Below are 20,776 nucleotides of genomic sequence, written 5' to 3'. Positions count from 1 at the left end.
TTTATAAGAATTCCTAAAACAATTTCACACGCAGATAAATGTTTTCCGAATATTGTAAAAGTGAGTATATGGCATCCTTTGTAACGATCTTATACTTTCATTTCGATATGCATCCACTTCATTAAATAAGTGAGATTAGGCTTCATTACTGTCATGTAGATTCTGAGTTATGGAATTTCAGTTCTGAAAGAAATTTGGATAAATTCTCGCTATTGTTGCAATGTATGGTCATGAAAATTGTAAAATGTAGGTCAAGTTTTGTCGCAAACATAAAGATGGTCGTATCAGTTCGGTCATAATTATAGGGGCAAAGACATTATCAGCTAGAGTTTTGACCCCCATACTCGATATCATAGCAAATTGAATGAACGGTTGTTTCCCTTTATCTACAACCTGTCTGTTTTTGCTTCGTACTTATTTTCAAATTAAAAACAATATCAGCAGATGAAGGAATACCTATTTGCTTTTGGCACCATTTTAAATGGGACCTCCCTGTCGTAACACATAATTATCAGGGTTAAATTACGTAGATATATCAAGAGTTGGCCCACGGTATATTAAGAACGAAAAGGTCAAATCCTGTTTTGTTGACAGTACTGAAAGCATTGCAAAGTTCAGCTATTTCGCCCAAATGTCGCCCAACATTCGTAACTGTAACACTCAATATCAATTCTCGCTTTTCATTGATTTGATTCGCACCCTCGTTTCCCTTGCAAAACGAGACTTTGTACTTTCGATGGCGTACGATACTATTACAATTGCTGTTTTGCCGCAGTATCAAATTTCTGACATTCTACATCTTTCTCTATTCTGGTTGGCTATCATTCCTGTGATTATGACAATGCTACATAATCCTACTTCTACTTCTAGTTTCTATTTTTTCTATTATATAGTGTCTTTTATATTTGATTTTAATATTTCAATTTTAATTGCATAAAATTTTGTTTCGGTACCATCATTAAATATTAATCTAAGCACATATTCCCCATATCCTTAGAGGCTTTATGCAGACGCATGAATGAATCCGATATTCTTTAAATATTATTTTGTAACTAAAGAAGGTTTTTTTTATAATTCCCTCTGAATCAAAGGCTTTTTATATGCATTTCGTACACTGACGACATTGATGAAGTCATTTGTAGATCTCAAGAATACTGGTGGTAAAGATAAACATCTCCTTAGAATGATTTTGTTTTTATAAGCAGAGAAAGAAGGGAAAGACGGAGAAATAAGGACAGCCCTGATAATAGAGTAAAAGGAGCCATGACATGACAGTATTTAGCTTGTCATGTGACACACATCCAAGCATATAGTGTGTATCTGGATGTCACGGAAAGACAAACAAATGTGTCGATACAGCTTTATTAGTGTTAATTACAATGAGATTCAGGAAAGATTAAACGATAACTGTCACACGAATGAGACGGATAGGTAAACATTCCTCCTCCCTGATTCTCATATACTTATCACTAGAAGATATCTGAAGTATCTGGTAATTACCTATTTTGTTTAACCTTTTATCAAATACGCAATGAATCATTGTTCGTGGTGTACTGTGCATTAAACTTTGTGTCCCAAAATACGACTTGAAAAAATAATCAGGGAAAAGAAATGGAACATGGGCATGTGTTTTACGAGGCAGATCGGGGGAACAAATGAAATATTAGATGGGTGAACAGGTATGCAGGAAGAATATAAAAAAATGGAAGCAAATTGCAAACAATGAGAAATGAAAGATAAGGGGATGGAATTACAATGGTAAAGAGGGGAGAGGAGGGGGCGGTGAGAATGTAATGTCAGTTAACTAGAGCAAAATAACAGGGATACGGATGAAGTAGGGCGAGAAGAACTTTGAGAAGTTCGAGATAAGGATCTGACAAAGAAGGACAAATATTGAGATGGAATGATCAGGATATTGACGGAGAAAAAGAAAGAATGTTGTTAGAAAGAAAACATAAAAGGGTGATCAGAATTGAAGAGTGACTGCGTATAAAATTGAAGGGGAAACACTTCACGTCACGAAAACATACACCACGGGGCGCAATGTTTCAGGAGCAAATGATGGCTTCAAGTTGGCCTTCTGTCGTTACGAGTGACGGGGGCACCCAAGCCTAAGGCACCTGTACGTGAGGTGCAGACATAAAAGAAGGAGATTCACTTTCCGACATCCCATATGTGACTATAGATTTCCCCTGCGTTAAGAAGAGCTTGATGAAATAGATGTCTTCCAATTTACAGATTCTACGTTCATCTGGTGCGCTGTGTCCACATGCGAAGTATCAATGAAACAAAGCATCTTGTCAGTAAGATTCCTTACAGAGTGGTATACACTCTAAATGCAAAAGAGCTAATCTGATCCCTTATGACACTCCTCTTGGAGTGAGACAAGGGACCAGTCATTTTTGAGTGGGATTTACATATTTTAAGAGTGCATTATAGCTCCTTCTTGAGAGAAAATGTCTTAAAATATGCACAGTTCAATCCAGAAGGAGCTATAAGCCCACTCCAAAATGACTGGTGGGGACTGGTCCTGAAGAGGGTGATTATAATCCTTGCTTCCATCATTCATCGTTCTATGCGGGTATTAGATTGAACGGGTCTGCTGTGTTCTTGTTTGAATTTCATCTTAATACTTTTTTAGGATATGCACAGCGTAGATTATAAAAATGCACATAATTGTAAACTCATTCATCATTAATCAAACAATAAATTTCCATATTTCTCATCCCATTTGTAATCTTTCGTGTTCTTATTATTATTGTTATAATTATTCTTATTAATCGTTGTCGTCATTGCCAACGTCTTCATCATCATCATAATTATCATCATCATCATCACCATCGTTACCATCATCTTCATCAACATCATCATCTTCATCATTATCATCATCACCATCTTCTTCATCATCACAATCTTCGTGACATTGTTTTTGGGGCAAGCCCCTGTGGTCGGAGTAATGTCCTAATCCGCTTCAAATCGCAGGCGATAATGACGTCATTGCAATTTGGAATTTAATAGTTCTTTTATTCCTACAGCGAGGCTGGAACAAGACTGAATTTCGATTTCAGTATAGTTCTACCACTGTTTTGAACTCTGATCGCTAAGATCTTATTTGGTTGGAATGTTTAAAGGGGAAGTTCACCCTGAAGAAAAGTTTGTTGTAAAAATAGCAGAAATATTAATAAAAAATATTGGTGAAGGTTTGTGGAAAATCCGTTAAAGATTAAGAAAGTTATTAGAATTCAAAGTTTTGGATTTGTGACGTCATATGCGAGCAGCATTCCTACATAGCGAATGGTAAAAAATCCATGAATTTCAAATTTTGTATGGTTCCTGATGACTTTATTTTGTTTTCTATCTATGATCGGGTGTGAAATGATTTGTCTATTGATATACAAAAGGCACTGTAAAAAACATTTTCAATTTTCTGAGAAAAAGACATTTCATTGATTTTTTACCATTCACTATGTAGGAATGCTGCTCGCATATGACGTCACAAGTCCAAAACTTTGAATTCTAATAACTTTCTTAATCTTTGACGGATTATCCTCAAACCTTCACCAATATTTTTTATTAATTTTTCTGCTATTTTTACAATAAACTTTTCTTCAGGGTGAACTTCCCCTTTAATGTTATTAGAATTTCTTTGAAATTCGGATCGCTAAGAACCGCATAGTGTGCACTGGGTTTAATCAGTCATTTTAGCAGACGCTTTCTATCTATAACATACAGAATCTTTTTTCAAAATCACTTCATAACTCGTCGTGTACAGGATTAAATTTTTGGTAATTTCTAATTTGTTTTCATACTGTTTTTATTTCATTTTGTCAATCGATTTTATTTAGATCTAAATTCACCGATTGAGGGCGTACTGCCATTTGTACAGTCATGGAAAGCGTGTCGCTTGTCAGTTTAGTTGTTAAATTTCTCTAATTCCGTGATACGAGCCCAATGACGTAAGTTTTATTTTGTTTATTATGAAGTTTATTAGTTATATTCTCAGATAAGCCAAGTGGCATGCTGAAATATGGTTTACGTTATTACGAATTAATATGTCAAAGTTATGTAAGCCGAGTGAATTTGTGCTAATGAAAACGCCGTATAGGCGTGTACATGCATGCATTATGTAATAGAAAGCCATTACTTATAGTTTTATGTGTCATGACATGTTGTCTATTTTAGCTTATACAAGTATTGTTTATTTTGTTATTAAATTGCAGATTGAACCAGTCAGTCTCACTGTGCACACATCAACACACTAGACTCGGTCTGATTCTTGGGGTTTGTTTATAGTTTCGACGTATCACACGCCAGAATAAAAAGCAGCCTTTGACGAAAAAAAATCGACGAATCAAAACTTAAGTGTCGTCTTGGACAAACGACATATTTCCTTTTTTGTCCGGTCCGAATCTGTAGACGATGGGACGTCCCAGTTCACCAATTATCGACAATGACCTCTTATCTGTTCATTGTAATTTGACGAACATTTCCGATAGATTCTAAACTTTTCAGAAAGCGTTTTCCAAATGGTGCTAAAATACACTAATATCGTTCTAAACGCCACCGCGTTTACTTCTGTTTCTATTTGTGGTAATTCCCGTAGTAACTCTGCAGGACAGCCTTTTGCTGGTAAACGCCAAGCTGGTATATAACCAATTACCTTGGAAACATTTTACGTCTGGGTTAATCAGTCATAGTGGCTGACGTAATAGACGACAGATATCACTCTTGGGCCTTTTTATCAAAGTGGAGATAAAGACAGAGTTGGGATTCGAACTCACAACCTTGCGATTATGAGTCCAATGCTCTAACCACTGGACCACACGACTTAATGTATGCTGAATCAACTTACTGTAGGTCTACTGAATATTGTCTGTATCGGGCACCTAACCATCATTCCATTCCTATTTCTACCTTCCCCCATTAAATAGAATGCTCTTTTGAACTTACTAATGGTAATGATATTGTTTAGGAACAACGAAATAAAAAGTTTCTTTCAATTCATTTAGAATCTACGAACAGTCCATCTACATGTATACAGCCTCGGGTGATGTATTGCTAATTGAGTTTTAAATGGGGGATTGTTCAAAGGTCGTTAAACAATGTCTATCGCTCCATCAGTCCATACATGGAAATTATATCTATGAAAAAAGGTAATCATCGTTTGAGAAGAAAAAAATTAAATCATTTAGACAGTCTTTACTTATAATTGATAATTTCTTATATAGAGATAGTCATTTAGGCGTTGGAACCTGAATTATCCCTCACTCTTGAAAAAGATGAATTTATCGCCGAGGTGTCATAAACTGTTTGATTTCGAAATTTTCATGAACATAGAATCATGCAAAATTACTATTTCTATTTTAGGGGCATTACTTAAAAACTACCCCCCCTCGTGATGGCGCTATCCAAAAAAAAAAAAATAAATAAATAAAAAAAATATGAAAATAAATAAAATAATAATAAAATGAAAAATGAATAAATACAAACAAAAAATACTCCAGTTTAAGTTAGTTAATTGATATATTCGGACAAGCATTATGGTTTGTAAAAAAAAAAAGTGTCTAGCTGTCACTCACCCTCTCTGAATAAATCAAATATTTCATCAAATGACTCAATCCTTCGTTCATTCTCTCTCTCTCTTTCTTTCTCAATGATTCTATCTTCGTTTATTACACGCCCCATCTGACAGATGTTGGTTGTTTCCAAAGAATTATACCTTGAACTTTCCACGCACATGGTATGCGCAATACTATAGTGAATAAATCCCGGATTCTTCATTTGAGATTAAACATTACACAGGAGTTGAAGAGAAGAAGCACATAGAAGGTGGAGAAAATAGATAGAGGATGGAAGAAGACGTAGAAAATAAAGTAGGAGGAGAAGAAGAAAACGAGTATAATGGAAAAGAGTGAAGCGGTATTGGTGGGTGTTTCATAAAGCTGTTTGTAAGTTATGAGGGACTTTAAGAATGCCTGGTGATCCTTTCTTCTCGAAAATATTATATATACACCAAATTCATAATCATTGGTGACGAATGAGCGCGTAAGAAATAACAAAAATGATAATAATAGCCAATTTTTAAAGTGCTTTTCCCAGAATGAATCAAAGCGAGTTACAGATTATTTTTCCCGGTCATTAGATTCCTTTCAATCCCGCACGAAAAGTGCACAATTTCCACTCCCTGGGGAGCATTCCTTGCATTCATCGCAGCCTCATTAAGGATCACCAAGTCGCTCGTAACTTACGACGACATTGTAAAACACCCATCCAACGTGTAAAAATACTCCCGCAGTCAGTGGCAGTGGTAATATTGAAGATGAAAGGAAAATTCGATGAACTAAATCAACAATATAAAGAAAAAACAGACGAGGATAAGAACAAGAAGTTATTATTAAATAGTGGATTGTGGGTGATAAAGAGAGATTTGGAGATATTGTGTGCTTTCACTTTTTGGTGAAATCTCTACATGCTTGAATACTAATGGAGATAATATATCTTACAGAATAAATGAGCATGTAATTTTACCTTCGGCATTATTCTTTTTATTTGCCATTACCTCTCTACTCATAGAAAACACGTTCATATCTAAAGAAGACTGCATAAATTGATGCTAATGAACATGCATTTTCTTTTGTGAAACAAGTTGCAAAGTCAAAACGTATTTAAATAATGATGCGTCAAGTTTGAGTCACGTGACAGTTGCTTCAAGCTATTTTTGTCATTTTTTTAACTTAAAAGGGGTCGAAATGTAAATGGTATGAGATAAAAAGAAGTAAACGATATATACATGTACATTGTATCAAACATGGTCTTAAGACAAGGGTAACTCTTTGTGTTTCCGTGAGAACATGGGGATTTTCTGAACTTGAAAAAAAGTACAAAAACAAGTATGCATTACGACTTGAACAGTTGGTAATACACTGGTTTACCAGACGAGATATGTGTCAAAAGTAATCTCAGTAGAGACGATAGTAATAAAATGTACCCCAAGTAGTAAAAACCCGCAGAAGGGCAATGTATCCTATTTGATCAACTTTTAAAGTTTTATTTAAAACACAAATAAGTATGTAAGGATTTTGAAAGTAAGAAGGGAGGTGAGGAAAATACTCGCTCGGCTGAGGGAGAATAATCGAAAGGCTGAAGGGAAATTGCAAAGAGAAAGAAGAAAGAGAGAGAGGGTGAAGAAGAGAGGGAGAGGGTTGGGGGAGATGGGGGATGTCGAAGAAATATTGGTTGATGGTCGGTGTAATTTGATATCGAATGTTTCGCCAAAGGAGCTATATTTTCATGGACTGCCCTGCATGTGTACTATTGACAGGGGAACACCAAGCGAAAAGAAAGTTCAACCCCTGAGGGTTCGGCAACTATTGAATTGTAGCCCAAGCTGCATCTCGTCAATAAATCCAGTTTTGCTACAGATACGCAATCATTGGTAAAGGGTATCGAACCCTCGATCTAGTGTATCAAGTCGTTCGTTCTAGGGTTAAGCTCGAATGAAAAAGTCACACACAAAAGGAGACTGATGGATTGATACCAACAATTTTGCGGACTGACGTAAGAATTTCCCTACCATGGCAGCTTGTAGGAGGAGCAAACTACGAACAAACTACCCTGGGCTTCTGCTACCTATGTAGACTGGATCTACAGAACAAAGCTTACTCACCCTCTGGACATTACAGGAGTGATGAGTGTAACTATCCTGCTTGAGCTTTCAGATCAGAGGGTAGTTTCCCTCAACTCCTCGAATACCTCGTCTTTAATGTATTCGCTTTTTTCACAAATTTCCACTCTAAAATGCATCATATTTTCTTTTTAAAACATAAAGGCCCGAATTCACGAAAAACCTAGCTCCTGGTTTTTGGTGGTTTAAACCTCCTTTGTGAATTCGGGCCAAAAAGGAGATATTTGCTTGCCCGTCCCCTTAATAAAGCACATATTTTAACATTCCACCATTCTTGCACTCCATGAAAACAAAAATCCTGCGCAAATTATTCAATAAACATATTGTATAAATAACATGTGCAGTCTTGAAAGTTTGACTAAATATGATGAGGGAAAGTCATGTAAATGAGTATATGTTTGTGTGTTGAGTGTTGGTGTTTTGGTGTACGTAAAGAGGGGTATTTCATTTTCCATTCCTTAATCCCATTTCAACTAATCTCCCAAGTCCTTTTTGACATTTTATTTGGAGTATATATACGGATACATTCCGTGGCCGAATATTACAAACATTTCTTTTAACATATAAACGGCTTTGCAGCAATTTTTTTTTTACCCATGTCTAGCATTATTGCATTCTTCAGTAAAATTGAAAAAGGTGGCAACATATCCATACATTGTATTATTTGCAATTTATATTCACTTGTATAATATTTGATATAGATATTTGTTAACCATTCATGCTGTACCCAAAGCAATGTTTAAACATTAAGTACAGACTAGACCATTACATTCTTCAAAATCGGTTGTTTAATTGTTAAACTAATAGCATACCATATGGTAAATTGTTCAAACAAAATTACACAGCCTTAACGCATTCATCATTAAATATTTGCAAATGTAATCTGCATGTTCCAGCTTTTACCATACTATTTGGTACTGTGTTCTTTAGAGTGAATATTACCTCAGCATAACATGAAAGCAGTTCGACAAGTAGAATGGAAAATTCAAAAAGGCGATAGTAGGTAACGGTCAACAGAAAAATAAAAGGGTACAAAACAAAATAAGTGTATGAATAATTCATGCAATATACCTTTAAAACGTATAGTCAATTCACCGTTGTAGGTCGACTGTCTTATCCATTACATGTGTTTTTGAGTGTTAATTAGTGGATACGTATACGGCACAGAAACAAGGTCACGTGGCTGCATTTCTCAAATGACTCGGGTAACTGTATACTTCAAACACGACATGCTCTAAAACAGTGACAACTAAAGTTCCCTCACACCCATGTATCACTTCAGACCAATTTAAATAAATTAATAAAATTTCCTTAGTTTCTTGAAGGTATAGGAAGGAAGGTAATGGTCAAGCTATTATCATGTTATGCAGTGCGTCCCACAAAAAAAGGAAACCCATTTTCAAGGATAGGTTTCACAATATTGTTCAATATGGTTTTACTCATATGATAAGAGTAAAATTTCGTCTTTAATTTCAGACTAACAGTTTAGTAAATCGTTCATGCATGACATAATAAACAATAAAAATTAAGGCATCATAAACTATTTGCGCATAATTTCGCTTGTGAATCTGAATCCTTTTTCATATAAGGAATCAGTGAGTGAAACAAGGAATACATAACAAATGCCCGTGAGCCAATCGTCGAATAAGCATGATAGTCGCATCACAAACGAATCTTTTCAAATTTTTCTGCGCAATCTGATTTCAAAATTTCATACTCGTCTTTTTCATTAATGCATGAATTGTTCGTCTCATATGAGGTATCTTAACCCTAATTCTCGGGGGGGGGGGGGCATAATGCTCCCCTTCGACAATTTTCGCGATATATCTGCTGCGCAAATTTTTTTGACCTCGCCGCTCACTGACTCTTTACTTTCAAGTCTCGCGCAAATTTTGAGACCAAATTTGTGACGCTCGGGTTCGCGGTTACGACATTACGCAGCATTATGTAAGTGCATGTCAGACCAAAAAATGCTCATAAATCATGAATTCTGGAAAAAAATCAAATGCAAATTGTGTATTAAGCCAAAATTCATAAATGTATCATTATTTCTACTTTTACTGATTAAACTTGATTAATTTTGCCTTGTTTATGATCAGAATCAAGTCTGGAACGATTTCCATCGAAAAAACAATAACAACAATAAAAAACAAAAACAAAGGAATTAAAAAAAAAATACATAAGAAATCGGTCTTGGTGCCAGAATTTTTTTCATTCACAATTGTTTGGAGTGCTATATAGAATATTTTCACCAAAAATAACATTCTAGGAGCTTTATTTAGTGAATCGGAGCAAAAAGTATGATTTCATGAATAAATTAGCATAATTAATTCATATAAAATAAAGATTACGTCATTCTCTACCATCATGAAACTTTTCGTTGTGATCACGCAATCCGCAGCTGAGATCTTAAGGGGGGCATAATGCCCCCCCCCCGGGAATGACAAGAATCAAAATACCCCAGGAGATTTAGGGTTTGATATATATAATAATCAGATTGTATGGTGATGTAAATTAAACATAAAGAAAAAGGCATAGGAATACCGGTTGTCTTTTTTTCTGGGACGCATTGTATATCTGTTTTCCCCCGAAATAAGTTATTTATTTCATTCATTTATATTGACTGACTGGAACACTCCCCAGGGAGTGGAGGTTGTGCACACATTGTGTGCGGGAATGACTGATTGGATCCGATGACCGGGATCTTGTAAAACGCTTAGAAACGTCGTTCCGATGCATAAAGCGCTATAATAAAAGCGGATTATTATTATCATATTGCTTTTTAAGTCTGTATGCCACGTCATCAGTCATGTTGTCAATGCATTCCAGCATCGTGACCACATTGCATGATATATTAGTTCGGCCTCGTTATATTCCATTCATATTTTTGAAAATGCCAAATAAAACATGAATTTATCTTAACCCGATACATTTAATGTAACATTATCTCTTCGCAAACGACAGTGCTTATGAATATTAGAAAAGAGCAAGGAGCACCTTTGGTCTTTTAAATATCCACCTGGGTATTGACATTTCGGTACACCACAATGGGATCTGTCGACTTTAAATGGGAAGACATTTGGGGAAGGTATTATAGTCATGGGTGCTGATACTTGATCGGTCATTATACACTTTAATGACCCACATGTACAGAATCTATTAATACATAAGCCTCAGAGGTGAAAGGTGAAATGTTAAACCTCTTGATCTTTATCATTCCTTTCGTAATAAATAGGCCTGGAAAACAGTCATGAACATGACCTTTATCAAACACAACCAATTGAACCAATAGTCTGGAATAAGGAATTGGATCGACCAACATTGCTCTATTTTCTGCTGCCGAATGAATAAAAATCCTTGAAGCATCTTTTATACCACCGTGTGAAGTTGTTGAAAGAAATTCAGAATAACGGATAGAAATGTTTGCAATTTCAGCGCTGATGTCCCTCTAGATCTTTTTTTAATAAGCTATACCTTTGCCCGATTTTAACCTTTCTATTTCTCATTTTTACATAACGATCATCTCATTCTATTCATTTCTACATCGTAGATAATACATACAAATTTTGTAATAAGTACATTGTATCTCAAAATATCCCGCGAGGACGGCAATCGAAATTCACAATGCGAAAAGAAACACATTGAGACACTGAAAGTTTAGTTGAAGTTGTATGAGAGGAAAGTTGGTATCTGGTATGATATTTTGTTTCCAGAAGAAGATTTCAAACCGCCGCCAAAGTATATACTAAGGGGAAGACCATTTCATTAAGTTGTTCGTAAGTTAACCCTAAAATGACTGGGGGATTGATGCCCACCCCCCCCCCCTCAACGCTTCGCGCGATATTTCCAAAACGCAAAAAGATGGCATTGCAAAAAGGCATTGCAAAATTGTATGATTTTTTTTTTAAGTCTCGCGCAACATTTGGGACCAAGTTCGCAACATACGGGTATAGCATCGCGACGTCACGTAACTTTTTATGTCATGCCGAAAATGACTTATTTTTATACTTTGTGTACAAAGTCTATGGGAGATTAAATTCATAAAAGGTTGATTATTTTTCGTTTTAATTGGTCTGCTTAGTTAATTAAAGAATTAATTTAGTTCTAAAATGGTCTGGAATAATTTCCATTGAAAAAAAACAATGAAAAAAAAGATGAAATACATATGAAATTATAAACACAAAGAAATCCATATAAAAAAATTGGCTTTCGCAATTTTTCTTCGTGGAAACTTTTAAACTCGATTACAAAAATGAGATCTGGAAAAAAAGAAGAAAATTCGAAGTGAAATTGGGTGTTAAATATGCAAATAATATTTTTTATGAATAAATGTGCATATTTTATTTGTAAACATAAACTGTAAACATAATACCTGGGGCCGTTTCATAAAGTTGTTCGTACGTTAACTGCGACTATAAGAACGACTGGGGATCCTTTCTAGTGGTAAATGGTAGATTCATTGGGGATTGTTTAGCGGGTAAGAAAGGATTACAAGTCGTTCTTAAAGTCGCTCTAAACTTACGAACAGCTTTATGAAACGGCCCCAGTAAGACATATTTTTAAGCTATGCATAAATATGATTCCGTTATTTGCGCTACCCTCTGAACTCCAAAGTGATATTGATCCATCGACAAAGAAAATAGTTCTATTTTATCTGCTTCTCCGACATCGTAATTCCCATAACCACTGCCATGGCATGATGGATGACAAACACGACTTGGGGTGAGAGGGGAAAGACAGCCAATATTGGTCAATCTTGGGTTTCTTATCCAATTCTTATTGAAGAATCTTGTTTACGAATTTGACCTAATGTATATGTTTAACTGGATCTAATTCCCTTGATCCCTACTGTCTTCAATGGGAAGGAATCACATTTCCACTGGCGAAATTGGTGTTATATTTGCCCCGGAAAGAGGGGGGGGGGGTGTTCTTTTGTCACCCATGTGCCGACAAGCACAAACAGAAACTCATAAGTTTGATACAGTAATAATTTTAAATTTTGTTACAGTCGAAAAAAATATTTTAAAAACTCTATATATACTACTTGTATATATGTGTTGTAAATGATTTATGTTACCCCTATTTACCAGGAATTAGGAAATACACCATCTAACGATGTAGTGATATTTTGTACTCACTGACATTCTAAAAAAATTCATGAAATCTACCAGTGCAGTGTGATCTGGTGTTTATGGTGAGATCATCAACCAATTGTTCTTACAGGGCGAATTAGTTGTTTTAAATAAAGCCATTGTCAAAATAGCTGCTTTGAACGAACAATTATAATCTTGATTATGATTTCCAACCATTCATGATGCATTAAAGTGTATATCAGCACCATGGAGCAAACTATTCTCTTAGACATAAGGGGCCCGTTGCAGAAAGAGTTGCAATCAATCGCAACTCTAAAAATCAAGCGCAACTTGATTTTCAACAAATCAACAGCGCGCGTTTGGGACTTGCGATTGATTTTTTGACTTGCGTTTAAACGCAACTCTTTCTGCAACGGGCCCAGGTCAGATAGGTTTCTTCAAGTATCAAGATGAAAAAAATATTAATGACAATTTCATCCCGAATCATCACCCTCTCTTTCTCTTTAGTGATGCCACTCCCTCTGTGTTTCTGTATCTCCTCCTGGTTTTCCTAAATGCCATCTTTCTTCTGCAGGCCGGCTGCATTTGTATCTGATAATTATTCTCACTTCGAGGTGGTCAATGTCCTGTATTACATTATTCTTCCACTTCTTCCTTGTTTCTCCTCTTGGTCCTTCCCCTCAATTACTTTCCTGTTAATGTCATCACCCCTAAATGTATTGCCCTCCCAGGAGTTTTCACATCTTTATCTCTTCCTTTTAGTGTATCTCCTACTGGTATACTGTACATAGGCAAGTCACAACCTATGCACGTTAAAACCAATACACTATTCGTTAAGAGTAGGGTGTTCACTCGATATATTGCACCTGCATGTCCCTGGTGCTATACAATACTGTAATAATCTTCAGGATTGAAGGGGGCAGTGTAGCTTCAAGAAGATGAAGAACAGAATGATTCATGTTGCTCTCAGAATCCTTCCCCATTCCTCCCTATTGTCCATGACTCCGCATCAAACAACAACGCCGGAAGGTTGATGCTGTTGTAAAGCTACATCTTCAGTCTCCTTGGTATCCTTTAATCCCCAAATACACCTGTTAGTCATGTTAGTGCTATTCATTTTGCCTATGCTGCTGTTGCCCCCACTGCAGCTGCATGACGGAGTTTCCTTCTTCACCAAAGGTCACTCCCGGATACAGAAGTTGTTCACCTGCTAAGTTCTACACCAGTGGCGTACCTAGGATTTTCCACGGGGGGGGGGGACAAAACCGTCCGCCAAAAAATTGGACAAAAAAAGGTTATCAATCACAAATAAATGATTTCGTACCAGAAAAAAAATGACAAGCAAAAAAAAAAAGGTCTTCAAGCTCGTCAAGGGGGCAAAAAAAGGTCTTTCAAGCTCGTCAGGGGGACAGACTGTCCCCTCTGCCCCCCCCCCCCGTAGGTACGCTAGTGTTCTACACCCTCCAGTCTTTGGTGTAAACCTTTCTCTCTGAAGTCGTGCCATGTAGGGTTTATGCATGTGGTGACAATCATGTCTATCTCCGATGTATTCACCCTTCTATATACAGTACGTGGGAATGATTATCTCAAACTGTACATAGTTCTGATAGAATAACTATGTGCATACACTCTTCCCTTTGGTCATTTTCTTTTCCAGATTTCACAAAGAAGTACACAGCAAAAACTGTGGTGTTAACCGGTGTACATAGAGGACCACACCAGTTATTTTACATCGGTGTTATATTGGTGGTGTTAGTTTTACACCTATAGGTGTTATTACAATTTTTTTTGTCGTTACATTTACACTCTTTGGTGCTATGTTTAATCTCTAGGTTGTAATTTTAACACCTCAGGGTGTGGTCCTCTATTAACACCAATCGGTGTCAGTTTTAACACCGCAGTTTTTACAGTGTATGCTTTGCCTTACGATTGTCAGCTCTTATGCAAAGTGTGTAAAGATTTTGTTCAAAGATCGACTTGAAATATGAAGTAGAACTTTTATTTAGAGTTTCATCTACGATATATTCATGTCTATTTCAAACAATAAAGAAAAAAGTATGGATGGAATAAATACAATTCAGCGAGGATGTGTGAATTATAATAGTAGTAATTTGCTTCGGCAATATAGCATGTTACATGTATAGTGTGTGAAATTCCATTGCAAATCAGGACGATCACTAATAAGCCGCGGATAACAAACTGAAAATAGGAAAGACATTTGTGAGGATTGAATAAAGACTTTCCTTGTGAAGTGTCAACGATATAACGTGTTTGTTTTCAATTGTGATTCCTCAGACACCTTGTAGTTTATTCACCTTGTTCATTTCATGTGAAACTGTGATATTCCTCTATATCACATATCTTGTCGGTTTCTGTGACGATATGTTCCTACATCAAAATCCAACTCCGGCTAAAATGACACCATCCATCCTTCGCTGTAGACGGAATCATAACTTGATTTTGCTCGACAAGCTGACAAAATAAAATGCGAACAAACACAAAAACAAACGAAACAATCCAATAAAGCCACGATTCGAAATCTCCAATATCTGCTGACCAATACAAATAGGTGAATGTGCAAGCTTTTCACTTCCCCGACGAAATAACACCGCATCTTTATATCATGTGTCGAATGTTTAACCCGTGGAACTGTATATAGACCCAACAATTTTTACTGTCTCCAAAATTCTATATCTCTATACCAGGTTATCACATTTTGCTTCATCTGAGCAATCATCACCTCGCCTTAAAAGGAAAATAATGAACTTAACAATACAGTTTGACGTTGATTTACTACGAACCCTTTTCAGTCTTAAAATACAAACCCGATTCTAACATATTTGTTTATGTCATTATATTTCCACAGGATCTAAAGGCAATTAAGAGGAGTAGGAGACATTGGCTTTGTGTTTACATTACATTCACGTGATCTAAAAGGTAAGTTCTCTATGTTTCCATTGTGTTCGAAATAGTATATCAGAGAATATGAAGGAATGGAAAGTTAACAAAATTACGATATTTTGATGTGGCATCCTTGGCTAGCAATGCTGCCAATTGTTTTTTTTTGTTGCATTTTCCGGTATAACACGGGGGTCGGCGTGGGAGGGGAAAGGAAGAACTTACATGTCAAGTTGTGCATTGTGTATTCATGAGAAATTCCAATAAATCCACGTTGATGCTCGTATCTTTCGTCAACAGGTATTAGAAAGGTTAATCATTTCCATTTTGTCATTTCTTGCTTTGAAGTTAATCCATCAAATACACTATTCTCCACCTAATACATCTTCAGAATCATAAGAATCTTTTCTTCTCTGAAAATTAAAATGACAAGTGATGGATCGCGAAATACATATTTCCAATTAACGAATGGTGCATTTATTTTCAAAGAATCTTGAAAGTCCAGTCTGTACATTATGTAAAGAATTGGTCCTACGCAGAAGGAGCGAAATTTTCAAAACATTTTTTTTTCTTAAAAAATAAATCTTCCAAGTATCTTTCAAATGTGCACCAGATTGGATGTCGCTAAGATTTTTTTTGTGTGTGTCATGAAAAAAAATCCGCTCTCACCAAGACGCAATCTCCATTAGATTGATCGGAAATGAGTCAGGCCAGGTGGAAATCAACTTGCTTAGGAATCGGGAGGACTAAACATGCTTACTGAGATTAATTGTAATTCGCCACCAGTTTACTTTTAACCACGGAAAAATTTCTCCGAGTCGTATCCGGAGAATTTAATATTCCTCCGAGATGTAGCTAAAACTTCAAACACGTTCGGTTTGATTTTACTGTTTGGAGACTGTTCCAGCTCCGAGACGTCTCCATCAGTTGCTGTTTCTGAGAAGTCGTGGAGAGGTTGTTGCAATGACAGGACACGTCTCAGCGACTTCGCCTAGAGAGACGTCGTACAGATGTCGCCGCGAATAAGAAGACGTCTGAGAAACATTCCAGAGGTGTCCTCCCGGTAACCAAGCAACTTGATTGGACACGTCTATGATTAATCTCTGGACGTCTCTATTGAGCACATACAATTTTATGTTGCAGAAACTTTTTGAACAAATTTTGTGACAGAAAATAAAGAAACTCGGTTAATGAAACAGAGACGTTTCCAAGGCGCAAATTTCAGGAGAGTCTAGCGGAAGACTAGTGTTAATTTGATTGAAAGTCATGCATACATCTCTGAGACGCCTCCTCAATCTCAGCGAAATACTTATCTGATATATAGGCAAACCTCAGAGCGAAGGCTCAAACAAAATAATCTCCCCAACTGATGAAGACGCCACCGAAATGTCTTTTCGAATATCATCAAAATCTGAAATTGCAAATGAGTCCCGAACTTGCATCACACTCAGTTAGAGTACCCCGTTTGGTAAAAGCTACTTCGCAATAGGCCATCAAACCCTGTAATTTCATTTATTCAGAATTACTTTATCCTCTTGATTGAAAGACAATGATTGCTGGAAAGATGATGCCATGGCATCAGTTCGCTCCGGTCAGACAGACGTAGGGTAAGGAGACGGTGATGGAACCGAAGAGACATCAGAAAACAAACTTCATTTACAAAATTCGCGGTGAAGCCTTGAATCTTTTATTCTTGTTAGCGGAACAATCTATTCTTGATTTCTATCTAATCATCGACTACACCCTCGGGAATCACTTGATCTTGGGTGTTGGACCCCTCCAATAAAAACGATATGGTTTAAGCCCGTCTTCATTTCAAAAAGTGTTACTCTGTCTCCGAGAGTGTCTCTGACTGAACACTCCTCGCGGGAAAGATCGGGGTCACGTGATGAGAAATAACGACAGGCTCATTATCCTTTGGCTTTCATGTTTGTAACCATATGAAAAAAATATAATTCTTAAGAAGTCAAGGATTGTATGGGCATGGAAGACGGGTGACAAGACAATTGCACCTGCGACAAGTACTCCGAGCTTAATTTCGTCTAAGATGTAGGGTTAGGGTTGAAATATGGTTTTATGTTAGGTTAAGGGTAGGGTAGTGTTAAACCCAGGGTTGAATTTGGTCATTTGATTAGTATGTGGAATTTACAGAGGAGCGTTTGTCGCAGGTGCAAAAGTCATGGAACTATTCGACGGTATCATAGTCAGCGTATGTGCAGTTTGCGAGGAATATCTATGCCACAGTCGCATGGGAGAAACCGACTTAAGGGGGCGTTTCATGAAAGTTGCCAGCACTGACTGAATCGTCAACGCTGACAATTTCAATGGAATCCCTGGTTTTGATTGGCTCAGAAGCTCTGGCCTCCGACTGTTACTATGGTAACGGTCGGAAAAAGACAGCTTGTCAGTGCTGACAACTATCATGAATCGGTTCCCTGACCATGCTGACCTACCGTTGTTAAATGACATACCATAGGCCGGTTAGGAGTCGGTTCCTTAAACCAACTGAAGCAATATGTTTCAATCACACAAACCGACTCCAGACGGATCAAAGCTATGACGTTGTTTGCAGTGATATACCATCGGCTGGTTAGGAGTTGGTTCCGGTTTTTTGACTGGAACAAATACCACACAGGCAATTGAGTGAATGGAATACCAGAAAACGATTTATATGCCCTTTAGTACTAGTGAACCTAGGATCTAATAGCGAATATTGCCATTTAACTAAAAATGCAAATAAAACCCCGGAAGTGATAGATTTGTCTTCTCCTTGGATTACGTCACATAAACACATTCATGCAATCCACGTCTGCTTTGCACCTCTGGGAAATGAATAAAATTGGATACTTGAATGTCATCCTATATGTTTCAAGATTCTAATCTCGGCTTTTGTCACTGAGGAGAAATACTTGGGATGCAAGGGAGTGATCTTTCTGAATGATTATATGAATTACATGACAAATGACTTTTAGATGGATGAAGTCATTGGAGGTCATTTTCACCGCTCTCCATCTATCCCTGTTTCCTTTATCCATAGTTCACTCATTAAATCCTGTAAATACCCCCTCTTGGATTTCTTACTTATTATTGTCGACATAGACTGTTGACTGTCGATGTAGTACACTTAAGAGGTCAATGACCTTATAAACAACTTCCTTGCACACACTTATACACTATGAACAGCCCAACATGTGAGGACTGCAACGTAACAACTGAACACAAGTACCACAAAAATTATTTCGAAAGGTTACTAGCGTTTTTCATGACAAACTTAATGTAAGCAAGGATATTGCCAATTTATCGTCTTCAGAATCAGCAGTTTTAAATGGAACACCCCCCCCCATAGACAATATTATTATTTACATATGATGATTTTTTATACTAATGGGAGCTAAGAATACCATGTAAAACGAATTTACCATTAATGAGTTTTATAATAGGACAACGTGAATTCTTATATGAAATGGAGCTAGCATGGCACATATAAATACTAATTCGTAATTGAATTTTCTTCACAAAAAATACATCACTTAATTATAGACACATATAAATTATCTAACAGTTTGTACATCCTATCGGTTTAAGCAAGATGAACCTTTAACGGCCGTGAGATGTTGTGATAGTAACCGTTCTATTCTTATTTTCCATTCCCCTTTTCAAAATCAAATCATCGAAAAAAAAAATCCAATCGAACCCCTTTTGGTCAAATTTAATTTGAAACCTGGGATTTTTAATTTCGGCAAAGGCAAATCAGATTAGATTTTACGCACAATCTATTTTCTGTTTATGATTGACAAGTGACCAACCATGGCGCCTGATTGAAACCCATGATTTGTTCTCTTGTATTAGCTCAAACCACAAGTTAACTTCTGTTCTCTACTATATCTTATTACAATTTAATCACTTCTTTCTTTTGACACATCTATCCTCAGACGGTAAACCAATGAAATTTGATTTCAGCAGTGGTTTGATTCTGAACAGGATTGACATTATCATTTTACATCTTAGTAAAGAAAGAAAGATCAATGCGACGTGCAATGAGAAAACAAAAAATGAAGCGCTTTTATAGAACATACTAATTTTTATGGCCCATATAGAACAAAAAGAAAGTGAATAAGATAAATAAGATAAACCTATCTGCCTGTAATATTTGGAGAACAAAAAAAAACACCAATTGACTTCATTTCGTGTGCATTCTTGGACTTAGGACGTTCGGTGAAACAAAAGTTTCATTTCAAATTTTAATTTATTCAACCATAAAAATGTCAATGGAAAAATATATATGATATGTATGATATTGATATGTATACATATCAATACAGAATATGACTAGGACCATTAAACAAATCAAATTGCTTGTAGATAATGGCACAAAAAGAATAATGACAAAATTTGAAATAAATAACATAAAATGAAATTGTAAAAAAATGCAAACTTCATCTGTATACATCTATACAAATCTATACAAAAATCCTCACCCATACGTCCAAACGCACACTCACTTTCGTGATTTTTTAACAGGAATTTTATTAGAAATAAAAATTGGAAGGTAATGTCGAAAGACCCCCCCCCCCCTCCCTTCCACACGCATACACAGACGTCGCGACGTCGTACACATATACACCCAAGTTGTTAATTTTCTGAATATGATAGAATTGATAATAGCCATGGCAATGAAGATCATGATGATAATAATAGGGATTTTTTTTTATCTCATCAACCACTTCATCAGACTGTCTGATGTTTTCCGATCTTGATGAAAATAGTGCAAAATAGAAATCTACTAAATTTCCTCTAGTAATCCATGAATCGGTTTTTGAGTGATAATCGAATGAAATTCAGCCTAATGCTCCAATTAGGCTTTAATTTTTCACAACACACTCACACAGAGTGCACATAGTTTGTGTGCAATTATGAATTAGGCTTTCTGGAGTAGTGGGGGATGGTATTTTAAATCCATTCTGAAACTTGATCCTAAAGGAAAGGTGAAAAGATGAGTATTTTCATTGGATTTGCCATTATCAATACTACAAAAACCAGCTAGTTTACAAAAATGGTACTTTTATTCACACAAGCTACGAGACTTTGAACTTCCCTTTTT

At 36.3% G+C, this 20,776-nt stretch overlaps 1 protein-coding gene across 1 annotated transcript in view; it reads left to right on the top strand.

The window, feature by feature from the left end:
- Positions 1–15,655: 15,655 nt before the first annotated feature.
- LOC121411945 (neuropeptide CCHamide-1 receptor-like) overlaps positions 15,656–20,776 on the top strand; it is a 49,111-nt gene continuing 43,990 nt past the window's right edge. The window contains exon 1 of the mRNA XM_041604860.1: positions 15,656–15,714. The gene's annotated coding sequence lies outside the window, so the exon portion shown is untranslated. The remainder of the gene's footprint in view (positions 15,715–20,776) is intronic.

This window comes from Lytechinus variegatus, chromosome 1 (genome assembly GCF_018143015.1).
Source record: "Lytechinus variegatus isolate NC3 chromosome 1, Lvar_3.0, whole genome shotgun sequence".
Classification (NCBI taxonomy): Eukaryota; Metazoa; Echinodermata; class Echinoidea; order Temnopleuroida; family Toxopneustidae; genus Lytechinus; species Lytechinus variegatus.
The sequence above is the reverse complement of the archived record's forward strand: the minus strand, read 5'-3'. Positions and strand labels throughout refer to the sequence as shown.